Below are 24,523 nucleotides of genomic sequence, written 5' to 3'. Positions count from 1 at the left end.
TTCCCAGTCCATAATCTTCTTAAAGTATTGTCACATTTATCTTTTTTAAAATGCAGATTTTCAGAACTGCTTTAGAGTTTTCTTGTAATATTCTATCTGAAAATCTGATTTCCTATTTCAAAAAAGTAGTTATACCTAGAGTCTGGGATTGTGGCTTAATGGTAAAGTGCTTGCTAGCATGCATGAAGCCCTGGATTGAATTCCTCAGTACCACATACACAGAAAAAGCCGGGAATGGCACTGTGGCTCAAGTGGTAGAGTGCTAGCCTCAAGGAAAAGAAACTCAAGCACAGGACCCAGTCCCTGAGTTCAAGCCCCAGGACTGGGGAAAAAAAAGTCAAATGGGTTTTTAAAAGTTTAAAAAAAACAAGGCTTTATGTACTTTTACATGCTAGGAAGATTATCGTGACAATTATGGAATTTAATCGTGTGTGTGTCTAAAAGTAAGTTGCATGTTCAGAGAAACTCACACATACCATGTCTTAACCACATTCACCAGAATAGTATGCAGCACAGTCTTTCATGTGAGAGGCACTGGTGTATATATAAAGTCACTGGTATTGTTTGATTTTTTTTTTTTTTTTGTTGGTTCTTCTTTAGGTCATCCGTGATAAGTGCTAACCACCTGTCCTCAAGCCATCTTCTCTACTTTCTATATCTTTTCTTGTTCAGTTACCAAAATAGCTGTAAACCCATCTCATACTAGGTGTATGGACATGGTGCTAGGGTTGTTTTGTGTTATTTTTATGAATTAAGATACAAAGCTAAGCCAGGCACTGGTGGCTCACATCTGTAATTCTAGCTGCTTAGAAGGTTGGGGATTGCAGTTTGAAGTCAGCAGGGGCAGGTAAGGCTACATGATTCTTATTTCTGATAAATAACCAAAAATGCCGGAGGTGGAGCTGTGGCTCAAGTGGTAGAACTCTAGTCTTGAGCAAAAGAAGCTCAAGGACAGTGCCCAGGCCCCAAGTTCAAGCCCCAGGACCTGCAATATATATATATATATATATATATATATATATATATATATATATAGCTAATAAGATTGTATCATTTCTTTTAATTTTTTTAATTTTAATTTTCTTTTTGAATCACTCGGGAATCAAACCTTGCCCATGCTAAGCAAGTGTACTACCACTGAGCTGCAGCCCAGCTGTTTATTGAACAGCATATTCACTGAGTATTTTCATTGAAACAGGAAGTGGAGGATGTACCAGTTTTGCATGTTAGTGTAACAGGGATTTTTCATACTTTAATCTGTTCTCCCTTAATTTTTTCTTTATAAGTGGGGTAGGCTAAAGATAATAGATTTTATTTATTACCAGGAATTGTGAAGTGAAGACACTTTGCTGTTCTTGTATGAGTGATAGGGTCTTTACTCATTTACCTTAGGGAAGAATATAAATGTATGCCACAATGGGGAATGTCTTTTCTTCAGCACCTCCAGCAGGCCCAAAGCAATAGCATGACTGGCACTGGTGGCTCAAGCCTGTAATCCTAGCTACTTAGAAGGCTGTGATCTGAGGATCACAGTTTGAAGCCAGTCCAGTTAGAAAAGTTTCCATGAGACTCTTGATCTCAAAAACTGGAAGTGGAACTTCAAAGTGGTAGAGCACTAGCCTCAAGCAAAAGAGCTCAGGGACAGCGCCTAGGCCCTGAGTTCAAGCCACATGGCAGAAAGAAAAGAAAAGAAAACTAGGGGCATTTGGCAAACCTAGATGTTTCCCTTGACGTGTGGGGAAGAAAGTTCCAGAGACAATTTAACCTCACAATTTACACATTAACTAAACTGATGGTGTTGTAGATAACAATAGAGGATGCTGAGGAGGATTGCTTGAGCCTAGAAATCAGACCAACTTGGACAGCAGAGTGAGACCCCTGGCAAAACACAAGCAACAAAATCCCAGAGAAGTGAAAAGTATCGCTTTCCTAGGTTTCATACCAACCACTTTTCCAGGGGAAAACTTGGGGGTTTTTTGCCTTCTTACAATGAAAGGTTTACTGTCTTATTCTATATAGTTTTGATCCCCAGAGAGAGTATAATAGTGAGACTATGGAAGGCAGAAGACATATTCATTATCTGGAAGGAACTCAAAGCCTGTCTTTGTTGTGCAGTGAGGCTCAGGCAAATTCACAGCATCAGAGATAAAAGATAGACTTTATTGGGAAACTTAAAAGCCAAAAGGCTGCATGAAAAGGCACAAGGGACTTGATAGCCCTGTTGGACATATTCTTAAGTGAGCCTTCTAGCAAAGGGACATCTCCTCCCCTTTTGTTAGAGAACAAAAGGCCCAGGACCAAAGCTCCACCATCCTTGTCCACGGGGTCCACACACAGGACTCAGTGTCATGTGGTCTGGCTTATGTACCAGCTGTCTGGAGTTATTTGAGAAAGACAGCTGCCTGAATCTGGACTCATTTCATGTCCTGCCGAGAGGAAGAAAGCCACCTGTGCTATGGGAAGCTGAATTTGGGAGATATAGGAAGGCACTTGGTTACAGCTGGCTCATTGTCTTGGCAGCCCAGAGTTACCTCCTGAGATTCTCTATAGACTATCCTATCTTTAACTACTAATAATATAAAAATAGCCACTTTGGAATCCTATTTTTATTGGAAAATTATGGTGTTTACTTCTGTCACACTTGTTTTTCATTCATCTTCTGCCAGTTTAAACAAAACTTAAATATATCAAATGATGGCATTTAATTAAAAATGTTAAATATTTGTACCATTCTGGCCTTGGCTGGAAACATGGCTCTCTGGAGTTTTTTTTTGCACTTATTCAGTGCCACCTGCTGGAGAAGAAGAAAAGTGCAGCCGAGCACTTATCAAACCCATTCTGCCTTCACAGTGGTGGAAATCAGATCATCCTATCCAAAGTGGGGGGCGATGTGTTACTCCCCAGCTTAAGGCGGAAGAATGCTTTGAGGCATGGATTTGGGGGGATTTCCCCTGACCTTGTCATGTGGTGTGTTGTGCAATCTGCATCCATCCTTGAACTCAGAGGATGAGAGCGCGGGGCGGGAACATGAGCTGGAGTCACACACCTCTAGGTGAGATCTCTAGCCAAGGACCCTTGGTGGCCTTCATACTACTAGGTATTGGGATCAGCAACTTTGGTGGTTTCCATAGTGTGGACAGATTAGAGTTACTTATTTAAAATAGTGCAATAAGACTTTAGGAATAAAAATTAAAAAGAGCTGTTTTCAAGTATGTTGCTGGAAGCGTAAAATTAGGCACTCATTAGGTCTAAGGCACTAAAATTTGTCATGGCTCCAGGAAGTACTTGACTGTGTTCCTTATTTCAAGAATATTATGGGGGGAAAAAAAAGAATATTATGGGGCTGGGAAGGTGGCTCAGTGGTAGAGTGCTTGCCTTGCATGCATGAGGCCCTGGGTTCGATTCCTCAGCACCACAGAAGCAGAAAAAGCCAGAAGTGGTGCTGTAGCTCAAGTGGTGGAGCTCTAGCCTAGCCTTGAGCACAAAGAGGCTCAGAGACAGTGTGCAGGCCCTGAGTTCAAGCCCTGGGACCAGCAAAAACAAAAAGAGAATATTACTGGGCAAAATTATTTTTGAATTCTGTTAACTCCTTCTCTGTTCTTTGAGATCTAGTTCAGATAAATAATATTCTTCCTAGATCCTTCTCCATCCTGACCAATCTCTGCTTCCAGTCCAGCTAACTTCCCGTCTATTCTCTTGCCACATTTGGAATAATCATTATAAAATGCAGATCTGAGCATGTCACTGTCCTGTTTGAAAATCTTTCAGTGATCTTTTGAAGTCCATACTCTTTCATAAGCTTATGAACTATGTAGCAGTTGGTCCAGTATCTGCTTTTAAGTCTTCCTTGTTATTTTCATTGCTAAGTGGCCTCTATTTTTCTCACTTCTGGGCCTTCATATATATACATCCTATGGTCTCTTCTGAAGTAGCACGTCTGGACCCCAATCCTCCTATTCAACAATTCTGTGATAGCAGGTGTACTTTACCACACCCAGCCTCTTCCATTGAGATAGGGTTAAGGAGAGTGTCCTTTTCTGTCTAAGGTGGCCTGGAACCTTGACCCTTCAGATCTCAGCCTCCTAAGTAGCAAGGATTATAGGTATGGGCCACTACATTCAGTTTCTTCAGGCCTTTGCTTCCTTTTGGGAGAGGTTCCTGGCCTCTCTAAAGCTGATGAAGCTCTGCTCTACCTTCATAATCCTCTGCCATCAACTCCTGCTACTCTGTGAGAATGTCTTCATTTCTTCTTTACACTGCTCTCCAAAGGCAGGGCTTGGGTCTTATTTGCTTTTATATCCTCAGTTCCTAGGATGTCTGTGGTATAGAATAGGTTATCAAAGATCTGAACACAGTGGAGCACACCTGTAATCTCAGCACTTAGGAGGCTGAGGTTGGAGGATTGCCAAGTTTGAGGTCTGCCTGGGCTACATATTTATTAGCAAATGAAATACCAAAGCATTTTTATTATTTACTTTTGTGTGTGTGCTAATACTGAAGCTTAAACTCGGGGTCTCTTGTTCTTTCTTATTAGCTTCTTCAAGCTCAAGGCTGGCATTCTACCACTTGAGTCAAACCTCCACTTCTACCTTATTGCTAGTGAATTGGATATAAGAATCTCTTGGGGCTGGAAATGTGGCTTAGTGGTAGAGTGCTTTCCTACCATACATGAAGCCCTAGGTTTGATTCCTCAGTACCACATAAACAGAAAAGCCCAGAAGTGGTGATGTGACTCAAGTGGTAGAGTGCCTTGAACAAAAGAAGCTCAAGGACAGGGCTCAGGCCCCAAGTTCAAGCCCCATGACTAGCAAAGAAAAAGAAAAAAGAAAAAAAAAGAATCTTTCAGATTTGTCTGCCTGACTGGCTTCAAACTGTGATAATCAAACTTCAAGTCACTAAGTAGTTAGGATTACACTGAGTAGTTAGGATTACAAGTGTGAGCCACCTGCACTCAGCCTTGAGGCTTTTTTTTTTTTTTTTTTTTTTGGTTAGCTATAGGACTTGAACTCTGGGCCTGGATGCTGTCCCTGAGCTCTTCAGCTCAAGGCCAGTATTCTACCACTTGAGCCACAGTGCCACTTCCAGTTTTCTGGTAGTTAATTGGAGGTAAGAGCCTTACGGACTTTCTGCCCAGGCTGGCTTTTTTTTTTTTTTTTTTTTTTTTTGCCAGTTGTGGGGCCTGAACTCTGGGCCTGGGCGCTGTCCCTCAGCTCTTCAGCTCAAGGCTAGCGCTCTACCACTTGAGCCACAGCGCCACTTCTGGCTTTTTTTCTTTTTGCTTATGTGCTGAGGAATCGAACCCAGGGTCTCATGCATGCAAGGCAAGCACTCTACCACTGATCCACCTTCCTGCTCTCCCCCACCTCCCCACCCCCCAGCTGGCTTTGAACCCTGAGCCTCAGATTTCAGCCTCCTGAGTAGCTCAGCCTGATTTGGGTATGTTGTGACTCTTAAGTGGTGAATGCTAATAATTTTCCATTCTTTCTGCAAACCATAATGAACTCTAATGGTACAAACATAAAACAGATCATTCTCAAGTATTGCTTTGCCACCTCTACTGCTCATTAACTTAATTTTGTAGGAGTTTCTGATGGAAGACGATCAAAGGTTTCTGTGAATGAGTCATAAGTTCTTACACCTATTTTTTGCAAAATATCTTATTATCTAAGAAAACAGTCATTGCCCACAATAGACTGGATCACTTCTTCCTGAGAGTCACAGATTGAAATCCTACCACCCAAGATGATGCCAGGAATAGGAGATGGGGATTTGGAAGGTCATTAGGGTATGAGATAGAGCCCTCAGTGGTGGGATTTGTGCCCTTATAAAATGGCTTCAGAGAACTTTTCTATTCTATTCTGGACCTAAAGAAAGTGACTGCTGAGCAGGAAAGTGACTATATATGAACGAGGAAGCAGCTCCTCGATCTTATATTTGAATTTTGAGGGATAAATTTGTTGTTTAAGTTAACCACCCATGAGATACATTTTTAAATTTTAATTTATTTATTGTTGATTGTGGGGGCTTCAATTCAGGGCCTAGGTACTGTCCCTGAGCTTTTCTGCTTAAGGCTTTCACTCTACCACTTTGAGCCACAGCACTACTTCTGGTTCTCTGGTGATTAATTTAAAAAAAAGAATCTCACAGACTGGCTTTGAACTGTAATCCTTAGATGTCAGCCTCCTGACTGGCTAGGATTACAGGTATGAGCCACCAGTGCCCAGTCAGCCATGATATTTTTATCATAAAAATGTGAACACATTCAGACATAATTTGTCCTAGGCAGAAATAATCATGTTTTCTGAGGATGAGAAAGAGAAAACCAGGAAGCAAAAGATAGCTCCTCGTGTTTTCCTGATAAGAACTTTCCTCCAGTTACAAGGACATTTGTAAGATGAGTGATGATTCCCAGAGATAATTAGCTCTTAAGCTCTAGGATCTGTAAATTTTACCATATTTTTAAGAGCCTTTTAAGATATGATTTTTTTTAATTTTTAGATTTCAGGTGCAGAAATTTTCCTAGATCATCCAGCTGGGCTCTAAATACCATCACACACATCCAAACAAGAGAGTGGTAGAGGGAAATTTGACACATGAACGAAAAGGGCATGTGAAGATGGAGGCAGAAAGGAAGACTCTTCAGAGGGAGCAAAAGTCCTGCTAACACTTAATTTCAGGCTTATGGCCTCTGATAGGTGAGAAAAAATTTTCTGTTACTTTGAGTCACCCAGTTTGATTTGTTACACATTCAATTGTAGTGCCATTAACATTCACTACAGTGAGCTTATAGGGTAAAATGTTTTAGTGGATTTTGATTATTCAGTTGAGAAATCTACAAATATTTACACAGTAGACACAAGATTTACTATTTACACAGTAGATACAAGATCACTGTGTATCATTATAATATAAGGTCTGACAGAGTATTTCTGTTTTATTTACTTCCGTATAGTTTGTTCACCTCTATAAACCCAATATCTAGAATAGTACCTGACACATAACAAATACTCAGTAATAATTTTTGAACAGAATGTTCTAGCCATTGTTCTCAGTCCTATAGCAGTGAACAAAATAGAAGTCTCTGCACATACAGAGCTTAAATTGTAGTGGAGGAGAGACAATAAATTGCAAACAAATGAACTACAGAATTCTTAGCAATGCTTAAATGCTTAGAGATGGTAGTGCCAGGTGGTGCCATTTGAGGCATGAGAATTAGAAAAGGCTTTTCTGAGGCAGTGGCATTTGAACAGAGACTTGAATGAAGTAGAGAGTAAGTCTGGTGAATATATGGGAAAAGAATATTCCAAGAAGAGGAAAAGGCATGCGCAGAGACCCTGAAGTAGGAAAGTGCTTAATGTGTCTGATGAGCAAAAGCAACAGCTAAAAGGCCAGTATGACTCTGGGGTCAAATATGTAGCTACTACCACATAAAGGGACTGTGGGGAAGTGGAATCAGAGAGGCAGCAGGCAGTCCTAACTCATAAGGGACTATTTTGGTTAGTACTTAGCCAAGATGGAGGAGAAGAGTTATAGGTAGCTTTTTTTTGCAAAGAATTTATAAGTGATTGTACCCATGACTGACCAAAAATAAATAAATGAATAAATAACTGCTAAGGAATGGGGCTAGGAAGGTGGCTTGGTGGTAGAGTGCTTGCCTTGCGTGCATGAGGCCCTGGATTCAATTCCTCAGTTCCACATAAACAGAAAAAGCCAGAAGTGGCACTGTGGCCCAAATGGTAGAGTGCTAGCCTTGAACGGAAGAGCTGAGGGACAGTGCCAGCGTTCAAACCCCACTACCGACAAAAAAAAAAAAAAAGAAAGATCGCAAATTTCTGAGCTCTACTAAAAGGAAAAGGGCAATTTCTCTTATATCTTCTCATTCTTTTCTTCTGTACTCTTAATATTTTAGTATGTTATTCAGTTCTGTGATGTCTGGTGGCTTTAGGTTTCTTTTTGTGTGGGTGGAGATAGGATTTACGACTCCTGTTAGTAGCATTTAGATTAATAATGACGTTGATACATTGAAGGTGTATGAAAGAGCTTGCTCCCATTCCAGTGTACCTGATTGGCCCAGCTTGTCAAGTAGATGGGAACTACACTGTATTTACTCTGTCTGTGGGATTTGTTTCTAGAATCTACTGGTAAATATTTACAAAAGCACAAAAATGATCAATAGATCAATATGTGCAAGATTTATCTTTGTAACTAAGCCAGTCATAGCATTATATTGGTTTTATTACTCCTTGTGGGTTTTTTAAAAATTACTCCATGTGTTTTTCCAAAGTTCCTTATTGATGATTCTTTCATCTAGATAAGCTATTAATAGCAGTCCTGGGAATGCTTATTATTTGTTTCTACGAATTAGAAATTTCTGCCTCAGTGTATGTATATATTCATTTGGTTAACCAAATTTGGGACAGGGACGTGGTTCAATGGTAGAGCATTTGCCTGGCAACTACAAGGCCTTGGGTTCAGTATCAGTCACACACACACACACACACACACACACACACACACACACACACACACACACACACACACACACACACACACACACACACACACACACACACACACACACACACACACACACACACACACACACACACACACACACACACACACAGTTGAATTTCCCAAAACAAATAACTACGAGAGAAATAGGTCTATATTGGTCAAATTCTATGTAAGGTTGTAAACAAAACACTAACACAAAACAATAATGATCCTCATAAAAATATTAACACTTTAAATCTGAATTCATCTGTTCCTACCTTCATAGTCAGTTTTGGCAGCATTACAGCCTACAGCCTACAGCTTATACTACTTCTGATGTGTGAAAGAATTGGTGTCATCTTTATTAAGATTTTTTTTTTTTTTTTTTTTTTTGGTCGGTCGTGGGGCTTGAACTCTGGGCCTGGGCGCTGTCCCTCAGCTCTTCAGCTCAAGGCGAGCGCTCTACCACTTGAGCTACAGCGCCACTTCCGGTTTTCTGGTGGTTTATTGGAGATAGGAGTCTCACGGTCTCTCCTGCCCGGGCTGGCTTTGAACCGCGATCCTCAGATCTCAGCCTCCTGAGTAGCTAGGATTACAGGCGTGAGCCACCAGCGCCCGGCTAGAATTTTTTTTTTTTTTTTGAGTTGGTCATGGGGCTTGAACTCCGGGCCTGGGTGCTGTCCCTGAACACTCAGCTCAAGGCCAGAGCTCTATCACTGGAGCCACAGTGCCACTTCTGGTTTTCTGGTAGTTAATTGGAGATAAGAGTTCTCATGGACTTCCCTGCCTAGGCTGGCTTTGAACTGCGATTCTCAGATCTCAGCCCCCTGAGTAGCTAGGATTACAGGTGTGAGCCACCAGTGCCTGGCTGTATTTTTGTTTTTGTTTTGTGAGTCCTGGGACTTGAACTCAGGGCCTGGGCTGTTCCTGGGCTTCTTTTGCTGGCTTTTTCTGTTTATGTTGTACTGAGGAAACAAACCCAGGGCGTAATGCCTGCTAGGCAAGCACTCTACCACTAACCCAGTGCCAGCCCTTGATGAAGAAACTAAATGAATCCATAAGGCTATATTTTTTTAATCTAGGATATCCCATAAAGGACCATGAGTTAAAAAGACCTGATCCTCAGCTCCATGGAGCTCATGGGAGACAGTTGAGCTTTTTTTTTTTTTTTTCCTGGTCGTAGGGCCTGAACTCTTGGCCTGGACACTGTCCCTCAGCTCTTCAGCTCAAGGCTAGCACTCTACACTTGAACGACAGCACCACTTCCGGCTTTTTCTGCTTATGTGGTACTGAGGAATCGAACCCAGGGCCTCAGGCATGCAAGGCAAGCACTCTACCACGGAGCCATCTTCCCATTCCAGTAGTGGAACCTTTAAGAGGTAAGGCCTAGCTATGGCTCAAGTGGTAGAGCATGAGCCTTGAGCTGAATTGTTCAGGGACAGCTCCCAGGCCTAGAGCTCAAGCCCGAGGACTGAAAAAAAAAAGAGAGAGAGAGAGAGATCTTTCATGCGATTGTTTCTAACATATTTATAAGATTTTGTCTTTGTTGCCTTGTATGTCCCTCCCCCATGGTATAACCCCTGCTTTCACTATATATGATGTTGGTATATGTGGAGGGTAAGGGAAAAAACAAATTGTTAAAACAGGGATACAAGAGGACCCATTGCAACAATGAGATGTACAAGTCATTATGTCGAAAAACGAACTTTACAACTTTGGGGGGGGTCGGGGGTGGAGGGGGTGGGGGAAGGATACGAAGGGATGGGAAGGGGAAACAAGCAGCAGGCTACAATGCTTGATAAGAAATGTGCTCATTATCTTACCCATGTAATTGTAACCCCTCTATACAGTATTTTCACAATAAAAATATATATTATAAAAAAGAGGTAAGGCCTAGAAGGAGTCATTAGAGGGAATAGTGGGACTCCAGTCCACTTTATGCTCTACTAGATTCCCTTCATGTTATATTACCTCCTCACAGACCCACAAGCAATAGGGCCATGTAACTATGGCCTGAAACAGAACCAAAATAAACATTCTCTTTTTATAAATTGATTATCTCAGGTATTTGTTATAGTAATAGAAAACCACCAAAAAGCCAAACGTAGATTTGTGGCTCAAGTAGTATAATACTAGCCTTGAGCACAAAAGCTCAGAAACAATACTCAGGCCCTGAGTTCAAGCCCCAAGACTAGCACATGTATATACACACACACAAACATATATGTATACACAACCAGTTGGAATACATTCAGCAGAATCTCTTGAATAATGTTAAGAAGGGATTTTGATCTAATCTTAGCTATGAAGGAAGAATAAGTGGGAGAATCATGGTACGAGCATGGCCTTGGTAAAAATATGAGAATCAATCTGCAAAATAAAGCAAAAAGGGCTGAAGTATAATTCAAGTGTTAGCACACTCATCTAGCAAGCACAAGGTTAGAGTTAAAATCCTTGGATTGTCAAAATTTAACTAACTAAATAAATATTAGTAAAGGGCCAGGTACTGGTGGTTGTTCACAGTAGCTGTAATACTACTCAGGAGGCTGAGTACTTTCAAGGATTGAAGCCAGATGGATAGACAAATCCAGGAGACTCATCTTGTGTTAATCAGCAAAAGCTGTAAGTGAAGATGTAGCTCAAGTGATAGAGTGCTAGCCTTGAACAGAAAAATCCAAGCCAGAGCAGGAGACCTAACCTCAGTACTGCACACACACACACACACACACACACACACACACACACACACACACACACACACATGGACTTTGAATACTCTGAATAAAGCACACACACACACACACACACACACACACACACACACACACACACACGGACTTTGAATACTCTGAATAAAGCCGCCGAAAAAAATTAGGAATAAAACACAACTTTAAATTTAAAAAACAAAGGGTAGGTCCTAGTGGCTAACACTTGTAATCCTAGCTACTCAGGCGATTGCGAGCTGAGGATCACAGTTCCAAACCCAGCCCAGGCAGGAAAATCCATGAGACTCTTATCTCCAGTAACTACCAAAAAAATCCAGAACTGGAGTTTTGGCTCAAGTGGCAAAGCACTAGCCTTGAGCAAAAGAAGCTTAGGGACAGCGCCCAAGCACTGTATTCAAGCCCAGGACAGGCACCAAAACAAACAATAAAAACAGGACAGGGAATGTGGCTTAGTGGTAAAGTGTTGACTAGCATGCATGAAGCCCTGGGTTCAATTCCACGAACCACATACACAGAAAAATCTGTAAGTAGCACTGTGGCTCAAGTGGGAGAGTGCTAGTTTTGAGCAAAAGAAACTCAGGGACAGTGCCCAGGCCCCAGGACAGCACAAAATAACAAAAGAAAAAACAAAAACCACCCAGCCACTCAGCCAGGTGCCAGTGGCTCATGCCTGTAATGCTGGTTATTCAGGAGGCTGAGATCTGAGGATCATGGTTCAAAGCCAGTCCAAGCAGGATAGTCCATGAGACTCTTTTTTTTTTTTTGGTCTGGTCATGGGGCCTGAACTCTGGGTCTGGGCGCTGTTCCTCAGCTCTTCAGCTCAAGGCTAGTGCTCTACCACTTGAGTCACAGCGCCACTTCTGGCTTTTTTTTTCTGCTTATGTGGTACTGAGGGATCGAACCCAGGGCCTCATGCATTCAAGGCAAGCGCTCTACCACTGAGCCACGTTCCCAGCCCGTGTCCATGTGACTCTTATCTCCAATAAACCACTAGAAAACTGGAAGTGGCGCTGTGGCTCAATTGCAGGAACACTGAAGAGCCTTGACTGAAGAGCACAGGGACACTACCCAAGCCCAGAGTTCAAGCCCACGATGGAAAAAAAAAAAGCAAACAACAACAACAACAAAACACCCAAACTAGTAAATTTTGCATTCTCCTACAACTCTTTATTTCTGAAATAAAACAAATCAAAACACATATCCACAAATGAAATTCAACTTTCAACCAGAATAAAACTGCTGATCTAGGTAAAAATGTAGTAATCTCTGAAAACTTCATTTAAAATGGACTTTTACAGGGTGTTCCCTTGAAATCAAAGCATTGCTTTTGATTTCTGGAGGGCTAACTTTGAGTATAGTTCTTCCAGTTATTACTTTGTGATTGTAGGAGACACAGTATCTACACAGAGTTTATTCATATCTTCCTCTTTCCCAATAGCTCCCCAGCCTTGCTCAGGTACCCTCCTGCCCCAAACGGCTTCTGTGCATTCAGAAATGACTTCAGCCCTAGAGGCCTGAGTAAACCCTCAACCTTTTCCAGACTTGACTAGGGATGAGCGCTAGCCAATGTAAGTGAGGAGCATAGCCAATGTTAAAATTTTTACTTGCTGTCCTACGTCCTAATGTTTGCATCTACAAAGTGGGGGGTGATATTCTCTTGTATATCCAAGATAATCATTGTAAAAGAGCTTTTCTAAGTTGCAAATGGAATATATTTAGAAGATGGTATTATGTTGAAAGAAACATTAAGTTGAATAGCTTGGACATTTATAAACTTCAAAATTATTGGAATATTTGCAAGTTATGGAAACTTTTTCTTTTTTTTTTTTTGTCGGTCGTGGGGCTTGAACTCTGGGCCTGGGCGCTGTCCCTCAGCTCTTCAGCTCAAGGCGAGCGCTCTACCACTTGAGCTACAGCGCCACTTCCGGTTTTCTGGTGATTTATTGGAGATAGGAGTCTCACAGTCTCTCCTGCCTGGGCTGGCTTTGAACCGTGATCCTCAGATCTCAGCCTCCTGAGTAGCTAGGATTACAGGTGTGAGCCACCAGCGCCTGGCTTTTTTTTTTTTTTTTTTTTTTTTTGGTCAGTCCTGGGCTTGAACTTAGGATCTGGGTGTTATCCATTAGCATTTGTGCGCAATGCTAACACTCCTCTTCTGGCTTCTTGGGTGTTAATTGGAGATAAGAGTCTCACAGACTTTCTTGCCCAGGCTGGCTTTGAATTGGGATGCTCAGATCTCAGTCTCCCAAATAGTTAGGATTACAGGCGTGAGCCAGTAGTGTCTGGCTTGGAAACTGTTTTCTTTTAATAACTGTTTCAAATATATGCATTCAAATGAGTAGCAGGCACTCTGAACTCAGGTTATGAATTTACTCAGTCAGTCACCGTTGACTCGGAATGTGCTGTGCTCCAAGCACTTCAGCAGGTGCTTGGGGAAAGTGATGACACGCGAGGTCCCAGCCCTCACGAAGGTGAGGCTGCCAGTGCTGCTGCTGCTGTCCCCAGAACACTGGAGCACTTCTGAACTCCTCTCAGCGGAAGTTCTGAGCAATACATCAACTCCAGTCTTAGTTTACCACTAGGCTCATTTTCAAATCAATGCCACCAGTTTGATAAGTATCTTATTTTTTATAATCTTTTATTTTTTTAATTTTTTTATTGTAAAGATACTATACAGAGGGTTACAGTTACATGAGTGAGGTAATGAGTATACTTCCTCTTGAACATTGTTACCCCCTCCATTGTTTTCCCCCTACCATCCCCTCCCTCCCTCCCTTCCCCGAATAGTATAATCTTTTAAAAAGAAGAGGTCAAGGTCTAACAAAATCAACACCAAGAAATGGGTACATCCAAGAGGGATGGCAAGGAGAGAGGGGAAAAAGAGTGAGGAGGGGAGGAAGTGAATGCAGTCAAGAATTTATTGTATATACCACAAAACTAAGAAAAGTAAGGGAAGTGGTGGATCAAAGGGGGAGGAGAATGCTGAAAAGGTGACACTGATAATTCATAAACTGTGTTGTTATATAGCACGATAAGTATCTTATTTGCTAGTCCTTATCAGATTACTTTTCTTGGTTTTATAAAACTCATCTATACTCACAGAAGTATTTGGCACTATTCAGATGCTCAAGGGAACATACCAGGCTCACAAATGAGAAGAATGATGCTGAATCCTTCTCCAGTGGTTCAGAGTATTTGGAGTCATTCTCTGGAAGAAGCCATCAATATAGTGATCAATGTGTAGTGAAGGTGTTTAAAAACTTTCATTATTTTCAGTCTCAGCATAATAGTCTAATATTACCCTACAATGAACAGCCTTCAGATGTGACAACGACTGCAGTTACCCCATAACAGTCGCTGTCATTGTAAAACGTTCTTTTCAAGGGAAGGAGAAAATTAGCAGAGCTTGAAAAATCAGATCAAGAATTACTGGTCCTGACATTTTAATACTAATTCATAGTTTTGAGTTTTCAGGCCGATTAAACTTTCTTATTTAAAAGTAAATTTAGGGGAAAGAGTATTTTATGAGTAATTGATACTAAAAAGTTCAAATCATATGTGCACAGTCATTTTTCACAGGAAAGCAATTTTTACTTTCCACGTCTCTTTATTTGAAAGAACTGAATCCCACATTTGTCAGATGAAATTACTGACTAAATTGCCTAAAATGATTTTCACATCCTTTTGTTGAAATCAAATTGTGTAAGGTTGTAGAATTAATTTAGATGTGACAACAATGTCTTCTTTCTTCCAGGAGAGCTTGCTGATTGAAATGGAAGTATTAAACCTGAAAGTATTCAAGCTAATAAGATAACAAAAGCCCAGAGGACAGAAATTAAGCAAGTCAGTTCTTGAAAGAAACTCTTGAAATCTCGTTGAAAAAGTAAGGCAAAGAATAAAATGAGAAATAGGAAAAATCACCACATGAAAGGTACTTACAAAAGGGAGGTTTTAAACAAATATATGCAATATTTTCAACTATATGATATCTATCATGCTTTGTTTTTTTTTGTTTTTGTTTTTGTTTTTGTTTTTGGTCTGGTTGTGGGGCCTGAACTCTGGGTCTGGGCACTGTCCCTCAGCTCTTCAGCTCGAGGCTAGCACTCTACCACTTGAGCCACAGCGCCACTTCTGGCTTTTTTCTTTTTGCTTATGTGGTGCTGAGGAATCGAACCCAGGGTCTCAGGCATGCAAGGCAAGCGCTCTACCACTGAGCCACCTTCCCAGCTCTTTGTTTTGTTTTTATTTGTGCCAGTCTTGTGGCTTGAACTCAGAGCCTGAACATTGTCCCTGGACTTTTTTTTGCCCAAAGCTAGTGCTATACTACTGGAGCTACACTTCACTTTTGGCTCTTTGATGGATAATGGGATTTAAGAGTCTCATAGACTTTCTTACTCAGGCTGGCTTTGAACCATGACCCTCAAATCTCAGCCTCCTGAGTAGCTAGGATTGCAAACATAAGCCACTGGCATCCATTCACAACCATGTTTTTGGATTTTAATTTTTTATTTTTTTATCTGCAGCATGTTTTGAGGTTGCAAAATATTCCTTTTTCTTGTGTCTTTCTTGTCTTGCTATTAAACTGTAAGAAAGAAATGAGGGGCTGAGAAGGTGGCTCAGTGGTAAAGCTCTCGCCTTGTATGCATGAGGCCCTGGGTTCGATTCCTCAGCACCACATAAGCAAAAAGAAAAAAGCTGGAAGTGGCGCTGTGGCTCAAGTGGTAGAGCGCTAGCCTTGATCTGAAGAGCTGAGGGACAGCTATCAGGCCCAGAGTTCAAGCCCCGTGACTGACCAAAAAAAAAAAAAAAAAAGACTTGCCCTTATCTGTGCCTAACATATGCAGATTGGAACGAATATGAATATGAATATGCCTATGCTATACAAGGTGTGGGGGTACAGGGAGGAGGAAGGGCTTGTGGTCTTGAAAGGCCAATGACTGAGACTCTAGTCACTTTTGCCCTGCAAAGTATGGGTCAGGGTTGGCAGGCATTTAAGTATTCAGAAGAACTTGTCTTGGTTTAGACTTTACCAAAAGCCAAACCTGAAATAGGCGTTGGGTGCACCTATGCACTGGGGAGATGATCTGAAGCCCAGGGCTCCATCTTGTGTATGTGTGTGTGTCCCAGGCTCTGTCCCTGAACTTTTTTGTCCAAGAGTAGTGCTGTACCACTTGAGCCATACCTCTGCCTCCAGCTTTTTTATTTAATTGGAGATGAGTCTCAAGGACTTTCCTACCTGGGCTGGCTTCAAACCTTGGTCCTCAAATCTCAGCCTCCTGAGTAGCTAGGATTAAAGACATGAGGCTTAGGACTCCATCTTTTTTTTTTTTTTATTAGCTTGCATTCATCTTACATGGGTCAGGGGATTGTATTGTTTCCTTTCCACACATGTTTACAATGTAGGACTCCATCTTTTGATCTCTTCTTTCACAATAACCTTTTCTGATATGCTCTTATCCAGACTTGTGACTTGAACCAACATTTCAATTGTTGAGTTTTTCTACCCTGACCCCCATTCAGAATTCTAGACTCATCTATTTAATGACTAATTCAAAATCTTCATTTGAAGCTGTATACCAGTGGCTCACTCCTGGAATCCTTGCTACTCAGGAGGCTGAGATCTGAGGATTGCAGTTTGATGCCAGCTCCAGCAGGAAAGTACAGGAGACTCTTATCTCGAATTAACCACCAGAAAACCAGAAGTGGTGTTGTGGCTCAAAGTGGTAAAGTGCTCTAGCCTTGAGCGCAAAAGCTCAGTGACAGTGCCCAGGCCCTGAGTTCAAGCCCTATGAAGGACGAAAAAGAAAAAAGAAAAATCTTCATTTAGAATTCTCCAATAAGCATGCCAAACTTACCATGTCCATACTAGTTTCTATTACCTCCCCTCCCCCCTCCCACTCTGGTTTAAGAACGGTGACATGGAGGGGATGAAAAGATAGTTTTCAGAGGAGGCTTAAACTCTTCCCTTCCTGTAGACCTGCTCTTTGTGATGATTTTGACCTCCCTCCCATCAAGAAGTAGGATTTAGCTAGTCATCATTTGAGTCCCATCTGGTGCCTATAAATTGCTTTAGCTGAAAGAATGCAGAAGTGGCAATGTGGGACTCCTGACTCCAGGCCTCATGAAGCATTCATTGTAGCTTCCATGTTTGCCTCTTCCTGGAGACAGAAGTGCGAAGAATCCCAGTGGAGATTAGTAGAAGAGGAAGAGGACATGGGGAGCAGATTTACCATCTGGAACCACCAACTTGCTGACAGCATCTACTGTTTGTCACTAGCAAGCACCTTGAATCACTCAGTCCCCAATCAAGCAGCCAGACTTTTGCAGCTACTGAGTGACCTCAGACAAAACCACCACCACCAACAAAAACCACACAACTGAGTCCAGCCAAATTGCTCACCTGCTAAATCATGATCACCAATATAATAGCTGTTTAAAGCCACTAAATTTTAAGGTGGTTTGCTATGGAGCAAAAGCTACCTTCCATGGCAGCTTATCCTGGCAAGAATAAGGGAGAGAATAGGGAAATAAGAGCTAATCAAAGATAGTTTAGGGGTAAGCTGAAGCTAAATCCTGCTGAATATCTTCCAAGGAATCTTGTAAAAGTATTTCAGAACTGTCCCACAAGCCAGCCAGCCAGGTTACTTATCTAGTGATTCCTTATCCCCTCCTTCACTGAGAGGACTTCCTGTGGGACTTTTGTTCCTAGCACATCTGAGCTGCTCTGCAGCCAACATGAATGAGTCTCTAGGCAATGGACAACTCAGCAGGCAGGGAGTAGAGGGTGTTGTGAGGTATTCCACCAGAGAGGACCACATGGACATGGAGTATAGCCAAAATAACGTCTTTATTAGCTGACTGGGTCAGTGGGTCCCCCAAGTGCAGTGCTGAGCCATTTCTCAGGACTCCTTCTATGCAGAAAATTTAAATCCTTGTTTGCTCAGGGGTGTAAAGTTTCTTAGGGTTCTTTCCTGCAGGTGCAAGCCAAGTGGGAAGTTACAGAAGCTAAACAATGCTTTAAGCAAGCATGATCTCTTTCTATGACCTATTTCTATAACCCATTTCTAGGGTACACTGAGCACATTTTTCTTGTAAATGCGAAGCCTCAAAGAACTGGTCCCAGAAATGGGGGTGGAGTCCTATCTTCAAAATGGGGTCACATTTGTCATAGGGTGCCCTAAAACAAGTGAGATTGAAGCAAACTTCTGGTATAGCCTAGAAGACATCAGTGAGTATGGGAACTGTCTACTCTGACAGTTGACTGCAACTCACCTGAGTAGGCCAAAGGACACAGGGTGGGAAATCAGTAAGTTCTGTTTTTATCTTCCCAAACCCACTTCTCAAGTCATCCTCAACTGGAGAAGTGGAAACTCCATCTTCCAGTTGCCCACACCAGAAAGTTTGTCCTTGGACACCTCAACATCCCTCACACCCCACACTCAGATACTTATGTGCTGCCAAAGGAAAGTGGGACAAATAGGACTGATAGGTTGAGAGCCGGATCATCCCAGTGAACTACCCCCAAACTGCCAGAAACCCCCCTTTGGTTGTTGTCACCCATTCTTGTGGTTACCTGCATCTTGCCAATAGAGGAAGGGAGTCGGGATGACTGGTTCTAACCAGTTCCCTAAACATGCACAATCTTGCCTAACCATAACTTATATATAATTATATAATTGTAAAATTATATTTATTTAATAAATATATTTATTAAATATATTATATTAACTATATTATATATTTATTAAATAAATATATATATATATAATTTTACATTGTCCAAGGTAATGTTTATCTATTTATTTATTTTTGTCAGTTGTGGAACCTGAACTCTGGGCCTGGGCACTGTCCCTCAGCTCTTCAGCTCAAGGCAAGTGCTCTACCACTTGAGCTGCAGCGCCACATCTGGTTTTCTGGTGGTTTATTGGAGATAGGGTCTCACAGACTTTCCTGCCTGGGCTGGCTTTGAACTGTGATCCTCAGATCTCAGCCTCCTGAGTAGCTAGGATTACAGGCATGAGTTTTCAGCACCTGGCAAAATAATGTATTTCTAATACTTATAATGTAAAGTTATAATAAAATACAAGTTGCATAAAATAAGCATACAATCGTACATGCTCAAATTTATTTTTTTCTCATGGAGCCCATTCATAATGTCTAGCTTCTGCTTAAGAAGCAGAAAAAGGGATAATGACTTGTACTTCAGAGGCAGTGGAAACAGAAAGAGACTTTATAGAGGAGGCATTTAAAAAGGACTAGTTGATGACTTAGATATAGAGGAAGAAAAGAAAGAAGTTCGAACCAAGGATGATAACTTCCAGGCAATATGGAAACAGACAGTACTAAATGAGGAAGCAAAAACAAAACAAAACAAAAAACCTGGGCATGTTTCTTGCACTTGAGATATATTTGTCCTTAAAAGATGAAGCTTTTGAGCCAGGTGCCAGTTACTCCCACTTGTAATCCTAACTACTCAGAAGACTGAAATCTGGAGGATTACAGCTGAAAGCCAGCCAAGCCAGAAAACATTGCTAGACTCTATCTCCAATTAACCAGCAAAAAGCCAGACATAACTGGAGTGGCTCAAGTGGTGGAGCACCAGCTATGAGCAAAAAAGCCAAGTAAGAGCTAGGCCCTGAGTTCAAACGCCAGTATTAGCATTGGAAGTGGGTGGGGAGAAGTGTAGAGAAAGAGGGAGAGAGGGAGAAAGGAGGGAGGGAGGGAAGAGAGAGAGAGGTAAAGCTCTGAGATTAAGATACACAGCTGAAGGCTGGGAAATGTGGCTTAGTGGTAGAGTGGTGCCTAGCATGTGGTTCCTCAGAAACACATGAACAGAAAAAGCTGGAAGGGGCACTATGGCTCAAGTGATAGAACATTAGCCTTGAGCACAGAGAAGCAAGCTCAGGGACAGTGCTCAGGCTCTGAGTTCAAGCCCTAGGACTGGCAAAAAACAAAAAAAAAACCACAGTTGAGTGTTCAACTATAGATGCTCTTGGAGGACAAAGAGTAGAAGTCTACTGGCAAAGAAGACCAGGAAAATATCCAAAAAAAAGGAAGATTTCTCTGAGCATACAAGTCTTCCTGAAATGACTACAATGGCAGTAAAGCAATAAAGGTAGAGCCACAAGGACACAGAAAACAAGGAGAAAAAATGAAGTGGATGAGTCTGGAGTTTCATGTTTGGGAAGATATAAATAGGAAAAAAATAGTACCACCAATTAAGGTCGAAACTGGTAACAGTTGTAGTCAGAATGTGAGTTTTTCAATGAGTGGCTTTGGAGTATCTAGCTAGGAGGAAAGGGTACCTGGGAGTGAGAAAGTCAAAGGTACAAAGTCTAAGAGCTCTAAGGAAGGACAGATTGTCCACACAGAGGTAACACCTCTGAGAATGATGTAGATAGAAACTGGCAGTAATGAAATCTAAAGTGCCAAAGTGCCATTCATAGGATATAGACCTATACATTATATAGAGAGATTTTGTGTTTTAGTGTACACTATTACATTTTAATATATGTACTGCATATTATATATGGAATTGTTTGAGATAGGGTGTGGATATGGTATCCAAGATGGCCTCAAACTCAAGACCTTCCTGACTCAACTATGTGTATTTCCAGCAGGAAACACAAGTATATGCCCCCACATATTGTGTGTGTGTGTGTGTATACATACATATATGTATGTATTTTGTATGTGTGGTGGGGTCAAACTAAAGGCTTTGCATATACTAGTCTTTGCAACTGTGCTACATCCTCGGGCCTCATATATCACATTTCTGAAAGAATACATACAAACTATTTTTAAAAATTAGTTATTTCTGGGCTGGGAATGTGGTTTAGTGGTAGAGTGTTTGCCTAGCATGCATGAAGCCCTGGGTTTGCTTCCCCAGTACCACAAAAACAGAAAAAGCCAGAAGTGGCACTGTGGTTCATGTTGCAGAGTGGTAGCCTTGAGCAAAAAGGAGCTCAGGGACAGTGCCCCAGGCCCTGATTTCAAGCCCGGTGACTAGCCAAAAAAAAATTTAAAAATTCTATGTTATCAAGTTGTTACCGTGAACATAGAAGATACTTTCAATGAGAACTATGTTTTACATTTTTTAGTTATATACTACATCTAAGGTATTTCTTTTTTTTTTTTGGGGGGGGGGTCCGGTCGTGGGGCCTGAACTCTGGGCCTGGGCGCTGTCCCTCAGCTCTTCAGCTCAAGGCTAGCGCTCTACCACTTGAGTCACAGCGCCACTTCTGGCTTTTTTCTTTTTGCTTATGTGGTGCTGAGGAATCGAACCTAGGGCCTCAGGCATGCAAGGCAAGCGCTCTACCACTGAGCCACCTTCCCAGCCCCTAAGGTATTTCTTAAATGTCTAAATTTTGAATACAAACTAGTGAAATCTAGTCTGACCAAACAAAACAAAAATAATGCTTTACTTGAACTTCATATATTAGGTAGGGTTTGCTGGCAATAGTAGCATTGGAGAGCTAGGGACAGTGATGTACACCTGTAATCCCAGCTATTGAGGAGACTAGACAGGAAGATTGCTTGAGCAGTGTGTAAATAATGCAAAGACAACTTGTCAGGTTTTTTTTTTTTTTTTTTTGCTTTAAAGATTTTTTTTTATTCTGAAAATACTGTACAGAGGGGTTACAATTACATGGGCAAGATAGTGAGTACATTTCTTATCAAGCATTGTAATCTCCTCCTTTGTTTACCCTTCCCATCCCTTCTCAGCCTCTCCCCCACCCCCCCAACTTGTCAGGTTTTGTGCTGGCCAAAATTAGGATAATTTAAGCATAATTTTTGAAAATTTATTGATGGTAATATATTGAATAAATGAATTCATGAGTTATACTAATTCACTATTTTTACAGAAATGGTCAACTAATATAGAATGAATAATGCAACAAGAAAATGTCCATCTTGTAACCCCCAATGTAAGAAATTCAGGTAAGTATAAAGAAATACTAAAAGTATTGGAGGAAAAAACTTCTTAGGTGACAGGATATCCATGAAGTGTCAGAGCATAACCCTCCCCTATACCTGGTTACATCACCATAAAGAGAAACAGGTGCTTTAACAATGTAAATAGGTGGGTACCACCTTAAGTGACCAAATTACAATGACCCTAATGATATAAACTGGCATTCTGTTTCATGTAACACCATTACAAAGCATTAGTTATTATTCATGTCCAAGCTGGCCACATCTTTCTCTTCTGAAGGGCTTTCTTGGAAATCTCTTTCCAAGAGAGTTTTTATTTTTATTTATTTTGTGCTGCTGATACTGGGGCTTGAACTCAAGGCCTAGTACTTTTCGTTTTTGCTCAAGGCTGGTGCTCTACTACTTGAGCCATTCAATTTCCCAAGATAGTCTTAATATGATAACAGCCTGGTGCCATTTATAGAAAAATATAGAAAAAAAAAAGGGAAAATAGTCACTGATCAATCATTGGTCACACATTCTTCCCTTCCTTCCTTCCTTCCTTCCTTCCTTCCTTCCTTCCTTCCTTCCTTCCTTTCTCTCTTTCTTTTTTTGTCAGTCATGGGGCTGGGCACCGTCCCTCAGCTCTTCAGCTCAAGGCTAGCACTCTACCACTTGAGCCACAGTGCCACTTCCAGCTTTTTCTACTTATGTGTGGCTGAGAAATAGAACCCTGGGCCTCATACATGGAAGGAAAGCACTCTACCACTGAGAAACCTTCTCAGCTCCATCCTGTTTTTCTTAAAGAAAATTAGCCAGGAGCTGGTGGCTCACGCCTGTAATCCTAGCTACTCAGGAGGCTGAGCTCTCAGGAACCTGTCCAAAGCCAACCCAAGCAGGAATGTCTGTGAGACTCTTACCTTCAATAAACCACTCAGAAAACCTGAAGTGGCATTGTGGCTCAAGTGGTATAGCTCTCACCTTGAGCTTAAGAGCTGAGGTACAGTGCCTAGGCCCAGAGTTCAAGCCCTATAACCAACAAAAATAAACAAATAAAAATAATACTGTTTTGTAGAATGGGAACTTCTTTGTACAACTACTTAAAGATAATAAAAAAAATGTTGAAAAGAAAATTATAGCCTTCTGAGTAGCTAGGGTTACAGGCATGAACCACCAGCACCCAGCTCCAGTGGTTATTTTCTAATTATAAGAACAAAGAAGTGAGCCAGCTGCTGGTGGCTTACTCCTGTAATTCTAGCTACACAGGAGGCTTAGATCTGAGCATTGTGGTTCAAAGCCATTTTGGGCAGGAAAGCCTGTGAGACTCCTATCTCTAATTAGCTACCAGAAAACCAGAAGTGAAACTGTGGCTGAAAGTAGTAGAGCACTACTAGCCTTGAGCAAAAAAAGTTCAGGGAGGGGCTGGGAATGTGGGTTAGTGGTAGACTGCTTGCCTAGTATGCATGAAGCCCTGGGTTCAATTCCTCAGTACCACAAACACAGAAAAAGCTGGAAGTGGTGCTGTGGCTCAAGTGGGAGAGTGCTAACTTTGAGCAAAAAAAAAGCAGCCCAGGAACAGTGCCCACATCCTGAGTTCAAGCCCCGGGACCGGCAAAAAAAGAAAAAAAAAAAGCTCAGGGACAGCACCTGGTCCCCAAGTTCAAGCCTCATGACCACCACCACCAACAACAACAAAAGAACAAAGAAGTCAATGGGGATGCAGCTTAGTGAAGTACATGCTTAACATGTGTGATGCTGGCCACTGGTCACATCCATAATCCTGGCTACTCAGGACCTGAGAGCTGAGAGGATCACAGTTTGAAGCCTGCCCAGGCAGGAAGTCCATGAGATTGATCTCCAGTTAACCACTAGAAAACAGGCAGTTTTCCAGGTGCTGGTGGCTCACACCTGTAATCCTAGCAACTAAGGAGGCTGAGATCTGAGGATCATGACTCAAAGCCAGCCTGGGCTTTGAGGGACAGCACCGAGGCTGAGTTCAAGCCCTATGACCAAAAAAAGGAAAGAAAAAAATAGAAAATAGAAAGCGGAGCTGTGGCTCAAAGCGGTAGAGTGAGCAGGTTACCTGTGGCTCACGCCTGTAATCCTAGATACTCAGGAGGCTGAGATCCAAGGATCACAGTTCAAAGCCAACCGAGGCAAGAAAGTCCATGAGACTCTAAATCTCCTTTTAACTACCAGAAAACAGGAAGCAGAGCTGTGGCTCCAAGTAGAAGAATGCTAGAAAGTTCAAGGACATCACTCAAGCCCCGAGTTCAAAGCTCCACAACCTACCAAAATAAAAAACAAAAAATGGTAGAGTGCTAATCTTAAGCACAAAAGCTCAGGGATAGTGCCAGGCTCCATATTCAAGCTTCATGGCTGACACA

At 41.7% G+C, this 24,523-nt stretch overlaps 1 long non-coding RNA gene across 2 annotated transcripts in view; it reads left to right on the top strand.

Moving 5' to 3' along the window:
• LOC138835928 (uncharacterized) overlaps positions 1–15,160 on the top strand; it is a 31,273-nt gene extending 16,113 nt beyond the window's left edge. The window contains exons 2-4 of one of the 2 annotated variants that reach the window (XR_011374805.1): positions 6,499–6,695; positions 9,680–9,875; positions 14,977–15,160. This is a non-coding gene — a long non-coding RNA (uncharacterized lncRNA). The remainder of the gene's footprint in view (positions 1–6,498; positions 6,696–9,679; positions 9,876–14,976) is intronic. The other variant, XR_011374804.1, reaches the window with a different exon arrangement.
• The last annotated feature ends 9,363 nt before the right edge of the window (positions 15,161–24,523 follow it).

Source organism: Dipodomys merriami, unplaced genomic scaffold (genome assembly GCF_024711535.1).
Source record: "Dipodomys merriami isolate MVZ:Mamm:240054 unplaced genomic scaffold, mDipMer1.0.p SCAF_242, whole genome shotgun sequence".
Taxonomy (NCBI): Eukaryota; Metazoa; Chordata; class Mammalia; order Rodentia; family Heteromyidae; genus Dipodomys; species Dipodomys merriami.
Note: the sequence above shows the minus strand (reverse complement) of the source record. Positions and strands in the feature narration are given on the sequence as shown.